This window comes from Stenella coeruleoalba (assembly GCF_951394435.1).
Source record: "Stenella coeruleoalba genome assembly, chromosome: 1".
Taxonomy (NCBI): Eukaryota; Metazoa; Chordata; class Mammalia; order Artiodactyla; family Delphinidae; genus Stenella; species Stenella coeruleoalba.
The window spans coordinates 37,927,973-37,952,844 of NC_137169.1; the positions used below are offsets into that span (position 1 = coordinate 37,927,973).

The 24,872-nt window shown below is 41.2% G+C and overlaps 1 long non-coding RNA gene across 4 annotated transcripts in view; it reads right to left on the bottom strand.

Moving 5' to 3' along the window:
- Nucleotides 1-24,872, bottom strand: part of LOC307185150 — a 32,803-nt gene that overhangs the window by 5,077 nt on the left and 2,854 nt on the right. For 2 of the 4 annotated variants that reach the window (XR_013827893.1, XR_013827894.1), the window contains exons 3-6: nucleotides 13,579-13,720; nucleotides 13,128-13,264; nucleotides 3,302-3,395; nucleotides 1,656-1,786 (exon numbers count right to left, since the gene is read on the bottom strand). This is a non-coding gene — a long non-coding RNA (uncharacterized lncRNA). Of the gene's footprint in view, nucleotides 1-1,655; nucleotides 1,787-3,301; nucleotides 3,396-13,127; nucleotides 13,265-13,578; nucleotides 13,721-24,872 lie in introns of those variants that run through there. The other 2 variants (XR_013827892.1, XR_013827895.1) reach the window with 2 other exon arrangements.

Consider the following 24,872-nt stretch of genomic DNA (forward strand, 5'->3'; position numbering starts at 1 on the left):
AAACTAGATTATTGGAAGGCAAAAAGGAGAAAAAAGGATGTCAGGTGAGCCTTGCCTATTTGCTGTGCCCTCGTGAGTTGGAGGAGTCTTCCTCAAATCCTGGAATAACTCCTGCAATTTCTCTACTGTTCATTCTATGCTGAGGAAGGGACGGAAGCCAAGTTGATTATCTCCAGTTCCCCTAAACTCCTCAAGTCTGGTTCTGCAACCCCCCACCCCAATCCTTTTGGGGCAATACATTTCCTCCTCTCCTCTCAAAGTGATTGAAATCTCTAAAGAATATCTGTAAGTCTCTTCTTTGCTGCCCACCAGCCTTCTCCTTACCTCTCTAGGTCTTGGGGCTCCTGACCTCCCCTTAGGCTGGGAATTCAAATACCCTTTCCCAATACCCTGACTCTGTTGCCATTTTGTGGTGACTTATGGGTAACTACCTTTCCACTTGGAACTATTGTATTCCTTTTCAAAGCTTGCTTATTCATTTAATCTATAAACTTCTGAGCTGAAGAGGTTGTCCGCCCTCTTGTGACCATTATGCACCATTGCTGGAATAGCTGGGTGAAACCTTCAGGCTCAAATATAGCCTTAAAGAAGACCAGCCCTCTCATTGCACAGACAGGTTAGAGAGACAGGCCTACAGAAGGCAGAGACTTTACCAGTGTCACCCATGGTAAATCTGTGACAATGCTCAGGTTAAAGAACCCAGATCGCCCGCTTGCCTGCCTGTCCACCCACAATTCCATCACTTGGCCAGACTGTTTCCCCACCCCACCCTGTCACCACCCAAGCCCAAAGGATCTGAAAGCAATTTTCTCCCTGTTTTAATAGGTTCTTACCCCACCCTAGAGAGGCAGCTCGATATTTAGAGAAAGAGCCACAGGCTCTGAGGAAAGAGACCCTTGGACCAGGATTGGGTAAAGGGTGCATTAATATGGACCACAGATATAAGGAAGATCAATCTTGGACCAACTATTTTTCTGGGAAGGTAGGGTGAGTAGGCCCAGACATCATGGGGGCAGAATTCAACATTCCAGACCTGGACGTGAGAAGCAGGGGATAGGGGTGGGAGATGAGAGATAAAGAAATCCAGTTGGGTCCTGTGGAGATGGGGAGCTCCAAAGTCAGGGGATTACAGCTCAGTTGGACTGGCATCTGAGGGTATTGAGGGGTTGCAGAGGTGGGTGAGTGGGGCTGCCTGGGAACTCCAGGTAGCCTGGACATCCTGTCTCAATACCTTAGACTCCATTTCACTACTAGAGAGGCCCAGGAACCCTTGGCAAGCACACATTCTTGGTCCCTCCTACCTGCCTCTGGACTGACTGTTTAAGGCTTAGCTCTCCTGTTAGTTTAGACCTTTCCGGGTTATGAGGAGGACCTGTTTAGGAGCTCAAAGAAGAAAAGGGTGAAAAGGGAGAAAGATGCAGAGAGACAAAAGAGAATGGGATGAAAATGGAGGCTTGAAGATATCAGAGGGAGCATACTATCCTCCAAGTGGGCTGGGGACTTGTCAGGGCTTGGGGTAAAGGCAGAGATGACAGAGCTCCTGGCAGCTGCAGAAACAGTGCCTGGGAGTATAAGGGGTGGTGCTGGCTGGGATGAGTCCACCAAGGAGATGAGACCATGTGAATGGGCAAGTGTAAGAGCCTGCATTTAGGATGGGGTGGTGAACTTGCGCACTGGACTGACTGGAAGCTCAGTGGCAGCTTAGGTGAGAAATGCTTGGATCTTGCACTGGATGCAGGCTCACTCTGTGCATGGTGCCAGGCACATACTGGATGTTCAGTGATACCTGTTGAATGAATGGAGGAATGAATGTAAACCCACGAAGAGATGTGACTTATAATTTTAAAAGTGGTTAATTAGGTAGTAATAGGTAATTTAAAGTATTATTCCATTTAATTCTTAGCAACACTGTAAACAATGCATTATTAACAGATCATAAGTGAACTATGGTAGGAACCTACGTCAGTCTGACTGCAGGGGCTTCCAGGAAGTCTTTTCTGATTCCCCACTCCCCTCTCTCACAGACCTTACGCTTCTAGGAGAACAGGTTATGCTGCCCAGCAGCAGGGCCAGTGTACATATTTCCTATTGCTGCTGTGACAAACTTAACGGCTTAAAACAACACAAATGTGTTATCTTACAGTTCTGGAGGTCACAAGTCCGAAATCAATTTCATTGGGTTAAGTTAAAAGTTAAGGTGTTGGCAGGCCTCTTCTGGAGTCTCTTCTGGAGACTCTAGGGGGCAATCCATTTATTTGCCTTTTCTAGCTTCTGGAGGCCGTTTGCATTCCTTGGCTCATGGCCCCTTCCTCCATCTTCAAAGCTAGCAGCATAGTATTTCTCCTCTCTGACCTCTTCTTCCATTCTTACATCTTTCTCTAATTCTGTCTCCTCTTAGGAGGATTACTTTGTGATCAGATATCCTTGTGCTTACATTGGGCCCACTGGGGTAATCCAGGATCATCTTCCCATCTCAAGATCCCTAATTTAACCATATCTTCCAAGTCCTTTTTGCCATATAAGGTAAAATATTCTCAGATTCTGGGGATTAGGACTTGAACATCTTTGGAGGAAGGACCACTATTCAGCCTTCCACAAGCAGAGATGGAGGGTGGGCAGGAGGATGCATCCACACCCAGAAGGAGCCTCTATGCTTTGTCTAGCCTCCTTTGGCCTGGAGTGAGAGATGGTGCCAAGGGGAGCTAGCCAGGCCCAGGCCCCATGTCTGGAGAATGGCAAATGCCTCCTGCATCTTCACTGCCAAGGAGAGCTGAGAGTGAAGGTCAGACTTGGGAGAAGTTCTCAGTTTAGGGAACTTTTCAGGACTGAGACGTCCCTGGTGAACATGGTGGAGGGTTCTAACAGGCTCTATCTTCAACACTGCCTCCTCTCCACGACCATTCTGTGCTCCTCCTCAAGGCAGAAGATAATTACCAGCTAACTAGCCTGGGCTCTCTCTAGAAAGGGTAGATTAGTTGTCTCTCTTTTAAATTATTATCTTTTTATTCCTTAATAGTTAAACCATTCTCCTCAGAGCGGGGTGAACTCTCATCATCTGTTGATACTAAGTCTCTTTTTGTTTGATCTTTTTTTAATCCCTGATCCCTATTGTCATTCCTCTCCCTGACCCAGGTATACACGTTAATGTGTTCAGTATGTGTTTGGATATATATGTATCTTTGAAAATATAAATAATTATGTACTTATGTGTTTTAATATATATAAATAGTAAGCCAGCCTTTATAATGAATTGCCCCATATTACAGTAATTTAACACAATAAAGATTTATTTTTCACTTACACAGGAGCACAGGTATTCTTGGTTGTACAGCTCTCCTTCACTGCCCATTTCAGGTCCCAGGCTTCTTCCATTTTCAGGTGGTGACAGGCTGATCCTGCATCATAAAGTTCCCTGTCAACTTTTCACCAAATTGTTTTACCATCCATTAATGACCATTTTATTAATTGGTTATTTCACTAGCAATTACAAAATGATGATTTCCTAATGCTATTATTTTTTCTTTTATTAGTTCTAATTTTGTACAGAAAAACATTTTCACATCCTCCAGGACCATCTGGTTACCCTGAAATAAAGTTCAGGCCAGGATGGCAAGATAAATGCTTAAATCTCTTCCCTTATTTATCCCTTTCAAAGTAGTAAGTTGATGTCCTAGCAACTTGGTGTTTAATGATTTTGTTTTGTTTCACTTTCTCTTTAAATTATTGTTGTGGGGCTTCCCTGGTGGCGCAGTGGTTGAGAGTCCGCCTGCCGATGCAGGCGACACGGGTTCGTGCCCCAGTCCGGGAAGATCCCACATGCCGCGGAGCGGCTGGGCCCGTGAGCCATGGCTGCTGAGCCTGCGCGTCCGGAGCCTGTGCTCCGCAACGGGAGAGGCCACAACAGTGAGAGACCCACGTACGGAAAATAAATAAATAAATTATTGTTGTGAACTTATAGCTTTTATTTATTTAATGTCTTTTACTCATTTGTAGTTATTTTTGTTTTATATTATAAAAAATCTTGAGTGTAAACAATAGTAGAGAACATAGTATAATGAATTTCCATGCATCCATCACCCAGCTTCAGTAATTATCAACTCTGGCCAATCTTGGTTTATTTATTCCCTCAGCTACTCTCCCCCTAACCAAGATTATTTTGAAGCAAAACTAGATAGATTCCAGTTCATTTGTAATGTTTTAGTTTGTACCTCTAAAAGATAAGCAATTTTATTACCATTATGGCACCTAAAATTAGTAATTCCTCAATATAATAAAATATAACTATTCAATTTTCTGATAAATTTTTTTTAATTTAGTATCAGGATTATGCTGGCCTCTTAAAAGAAGTTAGAATTGTTTCCTCCTTCTTTGTCTTCTGAAAGCATCTGTGTAAGATTGGTAGCATTGTTCAGTATTTGATAGAATTCATCGGTGAAATAATACGGGCTTGGAGTTTTCCTTGTGGGGGAGGTTTTTGATAACAAATTCAATTTCTGTGATACATATAGAGCTATTCCAACTTTTAATTTCATTTTTTTTTTTTTTTTTTTTTGCGGTACACGGGCCTCTCACTGTTGTGGCCTCTCCCGTTGCGGAGCATAGGCTCTGGACGCGCAGGCTCAGCGGCCATGGCTCACGGGCCTAGCCGCTCCGCGGCATGTGGGATCTTCCCGGACCGGGGCACGAACCCGTGTCCCCTGCATCGGCAGGCGGACTCTCAACTACTGCGCCACCAGGGAAGCCCTTAATTTCATTTTGAGTTAGTTTTGGTAAGTTGTGTTTTTCAAAGAATTTGTTTCAATTAAGTTGTTGAATTTATTGGCATGAATTTGCTCATAATACTGCCTTACTATTCTTTTTTTTTTTTTTGTACATGGATCATCAAAAAATATGGAACACTTCACAAATTTGTGTGTCATCCTTGTGCAGGGGCCATGCTAATCTTCTCTGTATCGTTCCAATTTTAGTATATGTGCTGCCGAAGCGAGCACCTTGCTATTCTTTTAAAAAGTATTCATTGTAAAATAAAGCCCAAGTGTAGAAAACACACAAAACAAATGTAAGGCTTAATGAATTATTCTAAGGCAAACACTCCTATAACCACTGCCATGTTAAGAACTAGAACCCACCCAGAAGTCCTGTCCATGTGCCCCATCCCAATTATAATCCCCTTCCTCTGCTGATAAGCAACCATTTCCTGATTACAGTATTCACTTCTTTGTATTTTATTTTATATCTTTATCATCCAAATGGACATCCTTAGATACTATAGTCTTGTCCACTTGAAAACATTTGATGTCTTTTTATTTTATTTTATTGGAGTGTAGTTGATTTACAATGTTGTGTTAGTTTCAGGTGTACAGCAAAGTGATTCACTTATACATATACATATATTTATTCTTTTTCAGATTCTCTTCTCATATAGCTGATCACAGAATACTGAGTAGAGTTCCCTGTGCTATACAGTGGGTCTTTGTTGGTTTTCTTAGACAACCAACATAGTATGTATATGTTAATCCCAAGCTCCTGATTTACCCCTCCCCCACACATCTCCCCTTTGGTAACCATAAGTTTGTTTTCGATATCTGTAAGTCTGTTTCTGTTTTATAAATAAGTTCACTTGTGTCATTTTTTAAAAAATTAGATTCTAAACGAGTGATATCATATGATATTTGTCTTTCTCTGTCTGACTTACTTCACTTAGTACATTTGATGTCTTTTTAAGTCTCTTAATTTAAAGTCCCCCCTTCATCCCTTTCTTAATTCCTTACAATTTATTTGTTGAACAACCTGGGCCATTTGAAGTATAGAGTTTATCACAGTCTGGATTTTGCTGATTACCTACTCATAATGCAGTTCTGAATGGTCCTGTGTTCTCAATATTTCCTGCAAATTGGCAGCTGGATCCAGAGGCTGAATCAGACTCAGATTTGATCACTTGGGCAAGACTCTAAGAAGCATATAAATACAGTCTCTATGCTTACAATTTTTTTCAGGTGTTGATGTTTATTGCCAGTGGCCATTTATTCGTTGAGGATGCCATTAATTCTACAATTTTATTTATTCATTGAAATACTTTCATAAAGAGAAACATCCTCTTACCTACTATTTGGTTTCTGAGGGTACGGTTCACATAGGAAAGGCAGAATAAATGTTTGATTCTTTTTTCACCAGTTTTGAAGATAATGAATTGAATCCCTATCATCCTCCAAAGTTGACCACTTTAAAAAATACCACTATGAAAAAAATATATATCATTATGAACCTATGGATTTATATATATTTGATGGGTTTCAATCATCAATTAGAATTGTTGTCATTATTGAACTGCCAAGTGCTCCAACTTTGGCCAGTGGAGTCTCATTATACTGGCTCCTTGGTTCTTTTGACGTGACTCTAGTAATCTTTTCTTTTTTTTTTTTTTTTGCCTGCGTTGGGTCTTCTTTGCTGCGCGTGGGCTTTTGGGCTTTCTCTAGTTGCGGTGAGCAGGGGCTACTCCTTGTTGCGGTGCATGGGCTTCTCATTGCGGTGGCTTCTCTTGTTGCGGAGCATGGGCTCCAGGCAAGCGGGCTTCAGTAGTTGTAGTGCGTGGGCTCAGTAGTTGTGGCTTGTGGGCTCTAGAGCGCAGGCTCAGTAGTTGTGGTGCACGGGCTTAGTTGCTCCACGGCATGTGGGATCTTCCCAGACCAGGGCTTGAACCCGTGTCCCCTGCATTGGCAGGCAGATTCTTAACGACTGTGCCACTGAGGAGGTCCCGACTCTAGTAATCTTTGACAGCTTTCCTTCTGTTTGGTTTGACAAAATATTCCTGGGTCATCTTCTATACTTCTTGCCCCAGACTGCAATCAACCATTTCTCTAAGAAGCCTTCAGTTTTTTAAGTAAGAAATTGTATTTCAAGACCACCGCCAGGCCTTTTCAGTGGACAGAACTACAGATTCAGTGGATAGACTATATATACAGTACACACACATACACACACTAAAACAATTCAGGAGTACATAGTGATACTTTCAATTCAAATTAAAGACTCAAGAACTTTTAATCTCTTCTCTGGCTCCTTTCTTCCATACTGAGAATCTTAGTTTTTAAGGACACAGGAGATGATAGAATATTCCATAATTACTCATTTCTTTTATCTCATACACAAAGCACTCTCAGAATAACAATATTAATACTACCACCAATATGATTACTGAAAACATTTAAAAAGTATTTTGCAAATGCAGTTGCCATTCTCCACCTCATTAAACAACTTTGTAGTGAATCTACATTGTCAGGGCATATAGTCATGATATGCTATACTCTTTTTTCTTCTTAGCCCCATGTAGTTTTAGTTCTACAAGTTATCTTATAATATTCACCTCCAGTCCTTAAGTCACTCTACTCATTTTGGTTATCTGAAGTTAGTTTTCTACTAGATTCCCCAGGAAAAGCCCTTGGGAACAGTATTCTCTGAGATCTTACATGTTGATAAGTTTGTGTCCTTTATACTTATTAAGTCTTTTGCTAGGTTCACACTTTACTTTCTTGAGTCTCTTAAATATGTTACTTCATTCATAAAGTATTTGAAAAGTCTAATGATAATCTAATCTTCCCTTCTAAGTCATGTGTTGTGTATTTTTTTAGATAGCCAAAGTATTTTTTTCTTTAAAGTTCAGTCATTTTATTAGAATGTCTTGGTACTGGTCATTTGGGGACTATATTCTCAGCTTTGAAGTATGATCTTTGAATGTGTAGCTTCAAATTTTTCTTTATTTCAGGAAAATTTTCTTCAATAGCTTTTAGTGTTTGTTCTGTTACCTTTTTTTTTCTTTTCTTCTTCAGGGACTCTATCTATCTCTCTATGTATCTATCTAACTATCTATATTTTAGTCTTCTTTGCCTATTTTCAGTATTCATTGTGTTTCAAATCCTTTTTACCTTTCTTCATTTCTTTTTGATTTAAAATTTTTTCTTTTCCATTTTATTTAAGGCATTATCTATTGTGTTTATTTACTGTTGTGTACTTTCTAGTTTGGTCTTCATTTCTAAAATGATTTTTTTCTTTCATTTCTCTTTCCTGAGACCTGTCACCTCATTTCTGAGTTTTTCTCTTTTTTTTATTATATGAAACATATATTGTTATTTATCAACATTTTTAAAAGGACATGATATAGAGCAAGTATTGTTTTCCAAACTTATTTGAGCACACAGTTATACTAATATATCACAAATAAATGGTTCTATAGGAGGAATAAATGAGAGCTCATGTGCAAGAACTAAGGAAACGTATTAAAGAGAGACGTATTTTCAAGAGTGTGACCATCAGTAGCTTCAACTAATCATGTCTTAAACTTGACCAGTTGATTGGAATCCCCTGGCTTAGATAATAACTGATTTTTTTCTTGAGTCCAGTATGGGGAGCCCCTGAGCAGATGCCAACGTATCTTAGGAATATACAGTTTGGTGCTGAAAACAAGATACACATACATTTGAAAACAAATAAATATATCATCTGAATGGGATGGGGACTAAGTTTGGAAAGAATTTCTCAGGGAGACCTGATTTGTGCATTTGGCTAGTAACAATTGGCCAAGAGGGTAGGGACATCATAGGATATATAAAATGGCCTTGGAAGCAAGGAATGGTGGGATTAAAAAAAAGCATACTGGCTTGCTTAAAGTGGGGGCACCAAAGTAAAGACATTCTAAGATTGAAGGAAGATCAAATTTTAGATTTGATAGGAAAGGCACTAGGACCACTGTCAATTTTTTAGTATGCTGGGTGAGGCAAGAGATTCAGGTCAAAAGATTTCAACGGGGACTTTCCTGGCAGCACAGTGGTCAAGAATCCACCTGCCAATGCAGGGCACACGGATTCGAGCCCTGGTCTGGGAAGATCCCACATGCTGCGAAGCAACTAAGCCTGTGTGCTACAACTACTGAGCCTGTGCTCTAGAGCCCGCGAGCCATAACTACTGAGCCCACGTGCCACAACTACTGAAGCCCACGTGCCTAGGGCCTGTGCTCCACAACAAGAGAAGCCGCAATGAGAAGCCTGCGCCCCACAACTAAGACCCAATGCAGCCAATAATAAATAAATATATTTTTTTTAAAAAAGAATGTTATTTGCCTGAGATAGTACTGAGTTTTTCTTTTCTTGTTTTTTTAACATCTTTTTTAAAAATTAATTAATTAATTTATTTATGGCTGAGTTGGGTCTTTGTTGCTGCGTGCAGGCTTTCTCTAGCTGCGGCAAGCGGGGGCCACTCTTCATTGCAGTGCACAGGCTTCTCATTGTGGTGGCTTCTCCTGATGTGCAGCACGGGCTCTAGGCACGTGGGCTTCAGCAGTTGTGGCACATGGGCTCAGCAGTTGTGGGTCGCAGGCTCTAGAGCACAGGCTCAGTAGTTGTGGCGCATGGGTTTAGTTGTTCTGCGGCATGTGGGATCTTCCCAGACCAGGGCTCAAACCGGTGTCCCCTGCATTATTAGCAGGCAGACTCCCAACCACTGCACCACCAGGAAAGCCCTTTTTTTTTTTTTTTTTTTTTGGCGGTAGTTGTGTCCCCTGCGTTGGCAGGCGGATTCTTAACCACTGCACCACCAGGGAAGCCCTATCATGTTTGTTTTAACATGTCATATGCATGTTAAAGAAACTAAGAGAAGAAAAAAAATTTTTTAAGCTAGACTTTTATAATAACCAACAGTATTAGTTTCCTATGGCCACTGTAACAAATTACCAAATTTAATGATGTAAAACAACACAAATTTGTTACCAAACTTAGTGGTGTAAAACAGCACAAGCTTATTACCTTACAGTTTTGGAGGTCAGAGGTCTGAAATGGGTCTCATTAGGCTAATGTCAAGGTGCCAGAAGGGTTGCATTCTTTTCTAGAGGCTCTAGGGCAGAATCTGTTTCCTTGCATTTTCCAGCTTCTAGAGGCCATCTGCTCTCTGACACTGACTCTTCTGCCTCCTTCCTCCACTTATAAGGACATCTGTGACTACATTGGGTCACATAATCCAGGATAATCTCTCCATCTCAAGGTCAGCTGATCAGCAACCTTAATTCCATCTTCAATCTTAATTCTCCTTTGTAACCTATCATATTCATAGATTCTGGAGTTTAGGTCAGGGATGTCTTTAATGGGTCATTATTCTGCCTACAATACTGACATATTTATTATTTTTGGTGATTTCCCTTCCTGTGGATTATTTGGTGTCATTTTCCTTTAGTCTGAAGAACTTTCCTTAGCATTTCTTGTAGTACAGATCTGGTGGTGATGATTTTCTGTTTTTATTGATCTGAAATTGTCTTTATTTTGTTTTTTTTAATTAAAATAAACTTTATTGAGATATAACTTGCATATAAGAAAATGAACCCATTTTAAGTTACAGTTTGATGAGTTTTGAAAATGTATACACTGATGTAATCATCATTACAATCAATACATAGAACATTTTCATCACCTCAAAAATTTATCTCATGACCCTTTGCAGCCAGTCTCTCTACTGCCCTGGCCCCAAGCAATCACAGATCTGCTTTGTATTAATGAAGATTAGTATTTCGTTTTAGAATTTCATGTAAGTAGGATAATACAACGTGTACTTTTTTTATGTGTGGCTTTTTTTGTTCAGCATCATGTTTTTGAGGTTCATACATATTTTATGGATCAGAAGTTTGTTACTGGGACTTCCCTGATGGCACAGTGGTTAAGACCCCACACTCTCAATGCAGGGGGCCCACGTTCGATCCCTGGTACGGGAACTAGATCCCACATGCATGCCGCAACTAAGAGTTTGCATGCCACAACTAAGGAGCTGGCGAGCTGCAACTAAGGAGCCTGTGAGCCGCAACTAAGGAGCCCGCCTGCCGCAACTAAGACCCGACGCAGCCAAATAAATAAATAAAGATTAAAAAAAAACTTAAAAAAAAAGTTTGTTACTTGTAATTGCTGAGTAGTATTCCACTGTATGAATATACCACAATTTGTTAATCCATTCACTTATTGATGTACATTTGTGTTGTTTTCAGTTTGGGGCTCTTATGAATTAAGATTCTGTGAACATTCATGTACAGGCTATTTTGTAAACATTTGTTTCTCAAATAAAAGCTCTCTTGGATAAATATAGGAGTGGAATGGATGGGTCATGTGGTAAGTATAATTTTACAAGAAACTACCAACACTTTTCTGAAAATGCTTATACCATTTTACACTCCAACCAGCAATGTATATGAGTGCCAGTTGCTCTACATCCTCACCAACACTTAACATATTGTCTTTTTAATTTTAGCTATTTTAGTAGCTATGTAGTGGTATTTCGTTTGCATACATTTCCTTTATGTCTTTGAAACTTAATAACAGCTGAATTAAATTAACATCTGAGTCATCTTGGGGATTTTGTTGACTGACTTATAACATTTCCTGTTTCTTCACTTGCCCACTATTTTGTTAGATACTGGACATTAAGAATGATATGTCCCAGGATTCTAGATTCTGTTATGTTCCTTTGAAGAATGGTTTTTGTTCTTGCAGGAAGCTAGCTTGGCTAGACTTCAACTCCAAATTCTCTCTCCAGCAGGCAAAAGCGGATATCCTCACCCAGTTCTTTCACCTTCTAGCTGTTGCTTTTTTTTTTTTTGTGGTACGCAGGCCTCTCACTGTTGTGGCCTCTCCCGTTGCGAAGCACAGGCTCCAGACGCGCAGGCTCAGCAGCCATGGCTCACAGGGCCCAGCCGCTCCGCGGCATGTGGGATCTTCCCGGACAGGGGCACGAACCCGCGTCCCCTGCATCGGCAGGTGGACTCTCAACCACTGCGCCACCAGGGAAGCCCGCTTTTTTTTTTTTTTTTTAAACTGGGCTGCCTGGTGTTAACCCTATGCATGTGTAGGTTAGCAGTCAAACAAGGATTGGGGGGATTATTTTATGCAAATATTGGGGATCCCCCGCCCTGCTGTTCTCTGCTTTCCAGGATTTCTCCTCTAACTCTGGCTGTTCTGCCAGCCCCAAACTCTAATCTCTAACACCTCAAGGCAGTAAAGCTGCGTCTTTTCCCCACCAGAGCTGCTTGCAGGCTGGGGAATGCTCTCAGCAAAATGCCACAGATTCACAAATCTCACCAGTTGCAGTTGTTTTCCAAGGTTACTTACCTCCAGTTTTGCTTACTTTTGGTCACTCTCCAGTGCCTTCAAATAATTAAAAAAAATTTTTTCCCCAAATTTTGTAATTGTTATTCATGAAAGGTTAGTCTGACTGAACTTATCTGCCATCACTGGAAACCAGAACCAGAAATACTTCATTTGGCTGTGACAAAGCAAAAATCTACGTTTTCCAAGTGCCTGAAACCTTCTTTACCTGTTCAGGGAGCCTCTTCTCCTTTACGAACCTTTGACTCCACATTGGGCCCCCCTGGGCCCCCCTGAGTTACTACAACACCCCCTTTTTCACAAGTAGTGGAACTCCCTGTTTTTCAATGGGCACAAGGCCATCTGGAATAAAGACTATATTTCCCAGCTTCTGCATTTATATGTGGCTGAGGTAATGTAATATAGGTTTTTCAGGTCGGGTTCTTCGGAGTCAGAAGCTGAGAAGGAATTTGGGGTGCTAGATACTCATTACAAATGAACAGCTATGAGAAGAAGGGTGCAGAAACAGGACTGGGCAGAGAAAGAAGTCAAACTGTGAAGCTGCAGGCAACTCAGTGGGGAGCTCTGTATCACTTACTGCCTGTCAGAGTGTACCTTGTTGGACCCAAATTGTCGGGCCTTTATAGTCCCACTCTCTCAGTCACCTGATGCAAGCTACTATGGGATAGTATGACCCCAAGTAAAGTGGGTCTGTGCAGCATGAAGGAGCCAACTGCCAGAGGCTGTTTGATAATAACCACATTCTCTACAGATGAGTACTGCATTAGGGTTCTCCAAAGAAACAGAACCAATAGAATATCTATATCTAGATATATATATATATTGATATACCTATCTCTATATCTACATCTATCTCTCTATCTATATCTATCATATATATATATATATATATATATATAGAGAGAGAGAGAGAGAGAGAGAGAGAGGGAGAGAGAGAGAGAGAGAGAGAGAGAGAGGGAGAGGGAGAGGGAGAGAGATTATAAGGAATTGGCTCACACTATATGGAGGCTGACAAGTCCCAAGATCTGCAGGGTGAATTGGCAAGCTGGAGACCCAGGGGAGCCAATGATGTAGTTCCAATCTGAAGGCTGGCAGGCTCCAGATCCAGGAAGATCTGATGTTTCAGTTTAAGTCTGAAGGCAGGAAAAAACAGGTGTCCCAGTTTGAAGGCAGTCAGGCAGAATGAATTCTCTCTTAGTCAGGGGAGGGTCAGCCTTTTGGGTCTAGTCAGGCTTTCAACTGATTGGATGAGGCCCTCCCACATTAGGGAGGGCAATCTGCTTTATTCAATCAACTGATTCAAATGTTAATCACCTCCAAAACACCCTCACAGATACACTCAGAATGTTTGATCAAATATCGGGGCACCATGTGGTCTAGTCAAGTTGACACATAAAGTTAGCCATCACAGACAGCAAGTCATTTCTTACATCATCCCTGTGTCTACCTTGATGGGCAACATCCAGAAAGTTTTCTTAAAGCGTGGAAAGTCCAATTCTTTGTCCTTTCCTCTTTCCTGCTGGTTTAAATGCAGGCAGAATATCTGGAAATTTAGCAGGCAATTTTGACTGTGAGGTGGAATTCACATGCTGAAGATGGGAAAGAAAAAAGAAGCTGACAACTTTGTAAAACCCACACTACCAGCCTTGAATTGCCTGTCTCTGGCCTTTTCTGCGAAGGAGAAATAAACTTAGCTTTTGTAAGGTACTGTTATTTTAGATTTTCTACAACTTACAGCCAAACCTAATTGTAATTAATATAGCTCCTTTCTCCCTGAAGGACTAGAGTTTATTTATAAATTCATAAATAAGGTAGGTTATAATATTCATGAAGATAGAGACTATATCTTATTCAACACTCTTTCCCCAGTGCCTCACATCAGAGTGCCTGGCACATGATAATGGTAGTAACCACATCTGGCACTTTTATATGTATCATGTATTGTCCTAAGTGTTTTATATACATAACATGTAATTTTGAGTTATAGGTATGAGGTGGCTATTATTACTCCATTACTATGTTCATTTAGGTTCAGAGAAGTTAAGGAACATAATATATGCCAAGGTTATAAAGGTAATAAGTGGACAGCTGAGATTTGAACCCAGGCAGTCTAGCATTTTTTTTTTTCTTTTGCGCCCACGCCATGTGGCATGTGGCATGAGAGATCTTAGTTCCCCGACCAAGGATTGAATCCACACCCCCTGCATTGGGAGCGCAGAGTCTTAACCACTGGATCGGCAGGGAAGTCCCCAGGCAATCTAGTTCTTAACTACTACTCCATCCCGCTTCTCATAGATGCCTGTTTAGTGAGTAGGTATTCAATAAATACTTGTGAAATGAATGGAAATCCCCAGGCTTCCACACCTGTGGCCTGAAGGGAGCTGAGGCCGTATGTGGGCCTAAAGTGTGTGCAGGCCCAATCATTTCTAGTATCTGGGGTTGCCTAGAGGGGTCTCAGCAGCTGGGCTGCCCCTGGTCTGTGGTGGCACATGTCACTGAGTGAAAGAGGTGCACTGGTCTCTCTCTGAGCTTCAATTTCTTCAATTATAAAATAAGGATAGGGCTTCCCTGGTGGCGCAGTGGTTAAGAATCTGCCTGCCAATGCTGGGGATGCGGGTTCAAGCCCTGGTCCGGGAAGATCCCACATGCCACAGAGCAAATAAGCTTCTGTGCCACAACTAGTAAGCCTGCGCTCTAGAGGCCCTGAGCCACAACTACTGAAGCCTGTGTGCCTAGAGCTGGTGCTCCGCAACAAGAGAAGCCACCGCAATGAGAAGCCCGTGCACCGCAACAAAGAGTAGCCCCCGCTCGCCCCAACTAAAGTAGCCCCCAACTAAAGACCGTGTGCAGCAACAAAGATCCAATGCAGCCAAAAATAATAAATAAATAAAATAAGGATAACAATATCTACCAACAGGGTTTTTGTAAGAATTAAATAATATGTAGGAAGTGCTTGGGAAAGTGCCAAGCATATGGTAAATGCTGACTAAAAGTCAGTTACGAGTATTATTATGATTTTAATGTAATTGTGGTTATTAGTTCATCTTTTTGTTTTTAAAAATGGCTTTATTGGGAAATAATTCATAAACCATACAATTCACTTGTTTAAAGTGTACAAGTCAATGGTTTTTAGTACATTCACAGAGTTGGGCAACCATCATCACAATCAATCTCAGAGCATCTTCATCACCTGCACATGAAACCCAGTACTCATAAGCAGTCCTACTCTTCCCTGCCTCCCTCCTATCCCCAGGCAACCACTAATCTACTTTCTGTCTCTATAGATTTGCCTATTCTGATTATTTCATGTAAAGGGAAATCATAAAATGTGTGCCTTTGTGTCTGGCTTCTTTCACTTAGCGTAATGTTTTCAAGGTTCGTCCATGTTGTAATGTGCATCAGTACTTCATTTCTTTTTACTGCTGAATACTATTCCATTGTATTTTATTTAACCACTCATCAGTGGATGGACATTTGGCATAAGTTCAGCTTTTTTTTTTTGCAGTACGCGGGCCTCTCACTGTTGTGGCCTCTCCCGTTGCAGAGCACAGGCTCTGGACGCGCAGGCTCAGCGGCTATGGCTCACGGGCCCAGCCGCTCCGCGGCATGTGGGATCTTCCCAGACCTGGGCACGAACCCGTGTCCCCTGCATCGGCAGGTGGACTCTCAACCACTGCGCCACCAGGGAAGCCCATAAGTTCAGCTTTAATCCTCACAATAGTCCTGTGAAGCTAGCTGCCCAGGAATTACCATTATTTCCATCTTATAGATGAGGAAGTTGAGGCTCAGAAAGAGAAAATGATGTGCTCAAGGTCACACACCAATTTAGAGGCAGTCTTCTGACCACTGGTCAGTTTCTAGTGGCCCACAGATGCAATGATGAAGTACAGGCTTGTGGCTTGTGTATGTATATGGATGTACCACGCTTTCGAGAGGGGAAGAGAAATCATGGTCCAGCAGTTCTGGCCTGGCTCCAGTCCACAGCTCAGCTCAGCTGGTTCCAGTCCGCCAGCTCAGGGTCCACCAGCTCAGCTCCTGGGAGGCAGGAGCCTCCATCAGGCTTCCTTTCTGTGTCTAGGGCAGATAGGAAGCCCTTTAAGAATCCAGATTTTGGGACTTCCCTGGTAGTGCAGTGGTTAAGATTCTGCCCTTCTAATGCAGGGGGCCCAGGTTCGATCCCTGCTCTGTGAACTAGATCCCACATGCATGCCGCAACTAAGAGTTTGCATGCCACAACTAAGGAGCCCGCCTGCCACAACTAAGGAGCCCACCTCCAGCAACTAAGACCTGGTGCAACCAAATAAATAAATTAATAATAATAATAATTAAGAAAAAAAAAGAATCCAGATTTCACTTGGCTGTCTCATTGCCAGATTTTACCTCCTGGGGCCCCTACTGGAGGTCACCCACACAAGAGAATGGGGATAGAATATGGAGGAGGCAAAGTAGGCTGAGACCCTTAGCTCAATAGGAAGGCTTTCCCCAGTGTGACCTTTCCCTACTCTTCAGTCTCCTGCTCTCACCAAGGCCATGCATCCCAGCTTTCAGTTTCATACACCTGTGCTCTAATACACACTGCTCCTTCTCGCTGAGATTCTGCTCTCTGCCAGCTGCATTAATTATTCCTCCATTTATTTTTTACAACCTAGCTCAAACGTCATTTAAAAGTAATAATAATAGGAACTTCTGCTACTGGGAATATGGGAGTAGATGTATTTTTCCCTATTCCTCCCACTAAGTACAACTAAAAATCTTGGACTTTATATATGAAACAAAAATAAGAAGACTCTGAAAGATAGAGAGAGGAGAGACTGGCTAGGAACCTTGGGATTCCCAGGAATTCCTGAGGAATACATGGTGGTGAGTTCCCTGAGTTTTCTTAGAGCTGAAGAAACTGGCAACCAGAAATGCTAACGAGTACAGACCAAAAGAGCCCCATAAAAGCCTGTTTTCTCTAGCCAAAGGACCAAGAAAAAGAGGCAGCTCAGCAAGGAGAAAATCGTCTAGACAAGAAGTGCTCTGGCCTAGCTAAACAACACAGAAAAAAACGGTAGCCCTACCTTACCCATGTCAGCAAAGGCCACGTGTGCAGCCTAGATTTCCTGCTTTGGGGGGTACCCCAACATCCCCACTTGGGAGTTGTCAGAAAAGGTCAAGTAGGGTGCTGCACTCACATTTCTGCCCAGCAGTAAGGAGAAGTCCCCCGCCTCAGGTATCAATGGAAGCTGTGTAAGGAAACTGGACTTCTACGTATACCTGGCAGTAACTTGGCACTGCCCTCACTTCTCCTGCCTGAACAGTGTCCAAAAAAAAAAAAGCCAGCTAAAACAGAAGGTTTAAATAAGATCTAGAGTCTCATAACATTCAGGAAAATATCCAGGTTACAAAAAACAAAAAAGACACTTGCCATATTTTCTATTTTTTGAGAGAAAAGGAAATCCAACAGATGCCAATACCACAATAACAGAGATATTAGAAATATCTGGCCAAGATTTTAAAGCAGCCGTCATAAAAATTCTGTGAGCCATTACAAACATGCTTGAAATAAATGCAAAAGAATAGAAAGTCTCAGCATGGAAACAGAAGGTCCAGTGAAGACATCGAAGGTATAAAGAACCAATTCTAAGTTTGGGACTAAAAATACAGTAACTTTTGATTTTAAAAACTCAATGGATGGTTTCAATGGAAGAATGGACAGAGTGGACATAGGAAAGTATCTGTGACCACAAAGATACAACAACAGAAATTCTCCAGTCTGAACAGGGAGAGAAAAAAAAGGCTCAAGGACTGGTGGGACTACAGCAAAAGATACGACATTCATGACAGAGTCCAAGAAGGACAGGAGAAAGAGGGAGGGGGTGAAAAGGTACTGGGAGAAACAATAGCTGAAAATCTCCAAAATTTGTCAAGAAACATAAACCTACAAATTCAAGAAACTGAGCAAACTCCAAACAGGACAAAACCAAAGAAATCCACATCAAGACAGATCATAAACTTCTGACAATGACAAAGAAAACATCTTAAAAGCAGCCAGACCAAAAAAAGAAAAAAACACAAAAACACAAAAAAAACCCTTACCTATAGGTGAAAAATAATTAGAATGACAACAGATTTCTCATCAGAACCATGGAGGTCAGAAGGAAGTAGCACAATATTTTTCAAGTGCTATCAATCCAGAATCCTATACCCAGTAAAAACATCATTCAGGAATGAAGGGGACATCAAGACATTCTCAGGTAATGGAAAACTAAGAAAATTTATCACCAGCAGACATACCTAAACAAATAACTAAAGGAAGTTCTCTAAGCAGAAAGAAAACAATATAAAAGAAGGAACCCTAGGACATCAGGAAAGGAGAAAGAATACAGTAAGAAAAAAATATGGGTAAACACAATAGGATTTCATTCTCCTCTTAAGTTTCCTAAATTATGATAATTGAAGCAAAAATTACAACACTTTCTGATATTGTCCTAAGTGTTTGTAGAGGAAATATTTAAGGCAATTATAATAAATGGGGGAGAGTCAAAGGAGGTAAGGACAGTTAAAGATTCTATACTTGAACTAGTAAAATGATGACACCAGTAGACTGGGACAAATTATGGATAAAATGTAATACCTAGAGCAACTACTAAGAAAAAGCTATACGAAGACATACATTCAAAAGCACTACAGGACTTCCCGGGTGGCAGAGTGGTTAAGAATCCACCTGCCAATGCGGGGGACACAAATTTGATCCCCGGTCTGGGAAGATCCCACATGCTGCGGAGCAACTAAGCCCATGCACCACAACTACTGAGCCTGCACTCTAGAGCCTGTGTGCCACAACTACTGAAGCCCAAGCACCTAGAGCCTGTGCTCTGTAACAAGAGAAGCCACCTCAATGAGAAGCCTGCGCACCGCAACAAAGAGTAGCCCCCACTTGCCACAACTAGACAAAGCCTGCATGCAGCAATGAAGACCCAACACAGCCAAAAATAAAAATAAATACATTTATACAAAAGCACTATAAATAAATCAAAATGAAATACTAAAAATGTTCCCATAGGGAGCAAGTAATGCAGGCAAAAGGAAACATGAAAAACAGAGAACAAACAGAGAGCAAAACAAAACAAAATGGCAGACTTAAGCATTAAGCCCTAACATAGCCACAGTTACAGTTGAAGACCTTAGTATCCTTCTCACAGCAATTAAAAGGACAACTCGACACACAACCAGCAAAAATATAGACATCTACAATAACACCATCAACTAACAAATCTAATGAATATTACATAATACTCCACCAAACAACAGCAGAATACACATTCTTTTTGAGTGCTCACCGAACATATACCAAGATAGAGCATATCCTCAATAATAAAACAAATCTCAACAACAACCAAAAAGAGTCATATAGAGTGTGTTCTCTAGCCACAATGGAATCACTACACATCAATAACAGAAAGATAACAAGAAAATTTCTTAATACTTGGAACTAAAGAATACACTTCTAAATAATCCATTGGTCAAAGAGGAAGTTTCAAGGGAAAAAATACATTGAACTGGATGAAAATGAAAATACAACAAAATTTGTGGGACACAGCTACCGCAGTGTGGAGAGGAAAATTTGTAGCATATGTTAAAAAAGAAGAAAAATGTCAAATCAATAATGTAATCTCCTACCTCAAGAATCTAGAAAAAGAAGAGCAAAATAAACCCAAAGCAAGCAAAAGGAAGGAAAAAATGAAGACAAGAGCAGAAATCAATGAAATTGAAAACTGATTAACAGGTCTCAGTTGATCACTGACTGAATGATGATATAGAGAAGTTAATGCCATTGAAAGAAAAGTTTAATGTTACTACTCACAGTTCCCCCACAAAGGGGAGGCATAGCACACTATGCAAGACCATGGGGGAAGCACCAGTGTTGGTCAGGAGGCAGAAAGGAGTGAGGGGCACAATCTTTATTGGGGTTTCCACAGAAAAGACACAGCAGGGCAGGAAAACAGTTTAGGATTGACTAATTTGAATAATTCTAGTGGGCTTTGGTCTGTCCCTGGTCATCTGCTACTTGGCCCTGGGTGATTTAGGGCAGGGAAAATATTGGCTTGGAGTATGAGGGTTAAATAAAGGAAGTGGTTGGCATATAGACTTGGGATTGGTTGAACAGTCTGTAATATGATTTTCACATGCCTGCAAAAGCTAGGTTGCAAGGGAGATGTAAACAACTTTAATCATTAGTTTGTCCCTGTGATTAATGGGTGCCAAATAGACAAATGTAAAATCTAAGAAAACACAGTAAGAACAAAAGCAGTAGAGAAAATCAGTGAAACAAAGAGCTGATTCTTTGAAAAGATCAATCTGATAAATCTCTCGTAAGACTGCCAAGAAAAAAGAGAGAAGACACAAATCACTAATATTATGGATGAAATAAGGAATATCACTACAGATGCTCAGACATCAAAAAAAAATAGTAGGGGAACACTATAAGCTCTACACACATAAATTTACCAACTGGAACAAAATGGACCAATTCCTCAAAAAAAATACAAACTACCACAACTTATCCAATATGAAATAGATAATTTGAATAGTTCTATAACTATTAAGGAAATTGAATTCCTACTTTTAAAAATCCCATAAAAGAAATCTCCAGGCATAGATGATTTCACTAGAGAATTCCACCAAACATTTAAAGAAAAATTAATATCAATTCTACACAATAGCTTCTAGAAAATAGAAGAGAAGGAAACACTTCCTAATTCATTTTATGAAGTTAGTATTACCCTGATACCAAAACCAGACAAAACAGTACAAAAAAAGAAACTATAGATTAATATCCCTCATGAATTTAGATTCAAAAATTCTTAACAAAATATTAGCAGATAGAATTCAACAATCTATAAAAAGAATCATATACTATAACCATCCAGGGTTTATTTCAGGGATGCAAAGCCAGTTCAATATTCAAAAAGCAATTAATGTAATCCACCATATTAGCAGGCTAAAGAAGCAAAGTCACATGATCTTATCAACTGATACAGAAAAAGCTTTTGACAAAATTCAACAGCTATTCATGATAAAAACTTCCCAGAAAAATAGGAATAGAGGGGAACTCCTCAATTTGTTAATGAACATCAACAAAAAACCTACTGCTAACGCTATACATAATGGTGAAAGACAATGTTTTCCCCCTATGATTCGGAACAAGACAGGATGTCTTCTTTTGTCACTCTTATTCAACATAGTGCGGGAAGTTCTAGCCAGTGCAACAAGGCAAGAAAAGTAAATAAAAGGCATACATGGGGCTTCCCTGGTGGCGCAGTGGTTGAGAGTCCGCCTGCCGATGCAGGGGACACGGGTTTGTGCCCCGGTCCAGGAAGATCCCACATGCCGCGGAGCGGCTGGGCCCGTGAGCCATGGCCGCTGAGCCTGCGCGTCCGGAGCCTGTGCTCCGCAACGGGAGAGGCCACAGCAGTGAGAGGCCTGCATACCGCAAAAAAAAAAAAAAGACATACACACTAGAAAGATAAATAAAAGTGTCCCTAAATGCAGATGACGTGATTGTTTACAGAGAAAATCCCAAGGAATCTACCAAAAAGCCTCTTAGAACTAATAAATGAGTTCATCAAGGTCACAGAATACAAAATAAACATACAAAAACCAACTGCATTTCAATATACTAGCAATGAACACGAGGAAAACAAAAATAAAAATACAATACCATTAACAATCACTCAAAAGAAAAACTTAGGTGTAAATCTGAAAAAACATGTACTTAGGCTTCCCTGGTGGCGCAGTGGTTGAGAGTCCGCCTGCCGATGCAGGGGACACGGGTTCGTGCCCTGGTCCAGGAGGATTCTGCATGCCGCTGAGCGGCTGGTCCCGTGAGCCATGGCCGCTGAGCCTGCGCGTCCGGAGCCTGTGCTCCGCAACGGGAGAGGCCGCGGCGGTGAGAGACCCGCGTACCGCAAAAAAAAAAAACCACAAAAAAACCCACATGTACTATACAGGATTTGTATACTGAAAACTACCCAATGCTGGTGAATGAAATAAAACAAAATCTAAATAAATGGAGAGACATACTGTGTTCACGGATTGGCAGATTCAACACAGTAAACATGTCAATTCTTTCCAAATTGATAAACAGGTTTAATGAAATTCCTATCAAAATCACAGCAAGAGTTTTTTGTAAACATAGATAAGATTATTCTCAAATTTATACAGAGAGGCAAAGGAACTAGAATAGCTAAAACAAATTTGAAAAAGAAAATAAAGTGGGATGGATCAGTCTACCCAATTTCAAGACAAATACCTACAGTTATCAAGACTGTGTAGGGGCTGGGCTTCCCTGGTGGCGCAGTGGTTAAGAATCCGCCTGCCAATGCAGGGGACCCAGGTTCGAGCCCTGATCCAGGAAGATTCCACATGCTGTGGAGCAACTAAGCCTGTGTGCCACGACTACTGAGCCTGTGCTCTAGAGCCCGTGAGCCACAACTACTGAGCCCGTGTGCCATAACCACTGAAGCCCGTGTGCCTAGAGCCCATGCTCCACAACAAGAGAAGCCACTGCAATGAGAAGCCCACGCACCACAACGAAGAGTAGTCCCCGCTCACCAAAACTAGAGAAAGCCCACATGCAGCAAGGAAGACCCAACACAGCCATAAATAAATACATAAAGAAAATAAATTTATATTAAAAAAAAAACACTGTGTAGTACTGGTGGAGGAATAGACACATAGATCAATGAAACAGAACAGAGATCCCAGAAATGTACTCATAAATATGCCCAATTGATTTTTGACAGAGGTACAAGAGCAATTCAATGAAGGAGAGATAGCCTTTTCAACAAATGGTTGTTGAAATAAATGTCTGGGGCCAAATGGAGCCACTCCTGCTCGTGGTGATACAGAAATTTAGATAACCTTCATGTCCCCCTAGATGATCCACTTCAACAGAAACACACTATATCATCAGTCAATCCCCAAATGTCAAGCCAGCTCTGGGCTCTATACTTATTTCCTGTTCCTTCTCACCCCAAATGGGGTTGACTATGTGGCCCCAGTCAATCAGATATTTTCTATTTTTCTCTTCCTGTTCATTATTCTTTATCCTATAAGCTTCCTGTCTTTTGCTCCATTTAGCAGTTTTCTGAATGGCTATTGTCTGCTTCATGAAGTGTTAAATTAAGTTTGTATCACCTAAATTATCTTCTTTAATCGTTTTTTTACATGGTGCTAGAGCAATTGAACATCGATAGGCAAAACAATGAGTCTCTACCTAAATATAACACATTATACAAAAATTAACTCAAAATGGATCACATATTTGAATGCAAAACATAAAACTTAAAACTTTTATGAAAAAACATAGGAGAAAATCTTTGGGATCTAGGGTTAGGTCAAGTGTTATTTTTTTAATTTTAAACCATTTTTTTTGGCCACGCCACACACCTTGCAGGATCTTAGTTCCCTGACCAGGCATGGAACCCAGGTCCCTGCAGTGAAAGCACGAAGTCCTAACCACTGGACCATCAGGGAATTCCCAGGTCAAGTGTTCTTAGAGTTGACACCAAAATCATGATCCATAAAAAGGAAAAACTGGGGACTTCCCTGGTGGCACAGTGGTCAAGGATCAGCCTGCCAACACAGGGGATACAGGTTCGATTCCTGGTCCAGGAAGATGCTGCAGATCAACTAAGCCCGTGGGCCACAACTACTGAGCCTGCGCACCACAACTACTGAAGCCCGTGCACCCTAGAGCCTGTGTGCCGCAACAAGAGAAGCCACCGCAATGAAAAGTCCACATACCAAAACGAAAAGGAGCCCCCACTCACCGCAACTAGAGAATGCCCACACGCTGCAACTAGAGAATGCCCACGTGCAGCAAAAAAGACATAGCGCGGCCAAAAAAAAAAAAAAAAGTTCAATGTCATTAGCAACTAGAGGAATGTAAGTTAAAATCACAACAATATATCACTTGACACTTATCGGAACAGCTAAAGTAAAAAATAGTGACAACACCAAATTTGTGAGGATGCGGAAAAACTGGATCACTCAAACATTGCTGGTGGGAATGTAAAATGATACAGCCACTCTGGAAAACAATTTGTGAGTTTTTTTTTTAAAAAACTAAACATACAGGGCTTCCCTGGTGGCGCAGTGGTTGAGAGTCCGCCTGTCGATGCAGGAGACACGGGTTCATGCCCCGGTCTGGGAAGATCCCACATGCTGCTGAGCGGCTGGGCCCGTAAGCCATGGCCGCTGAGCCTGCACGTCCGGAGCCTGCGCTCTGCAACAGGAGAGGCCACAACAGTGAGAGGCCAGCATATAACAAACAAACAAACAAACAAACAAACTAAACATACAAATACTCTATAACCTAGCAATTGCACTCCTGAGCATTTATCCCACAGAATAAAGACTTATGTTTACACAAAAATCTGCAAATGAATGCTTGTAGCAGTTCATAATAGCCAACACTGGAAACAACCTAGATGTCCTTCAACCTGTGACTAGCTAAATAAACTGAAGTACATCCACACCACAGAATACCATTTAGCAACAGTAAGAAACATATTGATATACATATGCTCAACAATCTAGATGAATCTCTGGAGAATCATGCTGAGTGAAAAAAGCCAATTTTAGAAAGTTACTATTATATGATTCCATTTATATAACTTTTTTTTTTTTGCGGTATGCGGGCCTCTCACTGTTGTGGCCTCTCCCGTTGCGGAGCACAGGCTCCGGACCAGATGC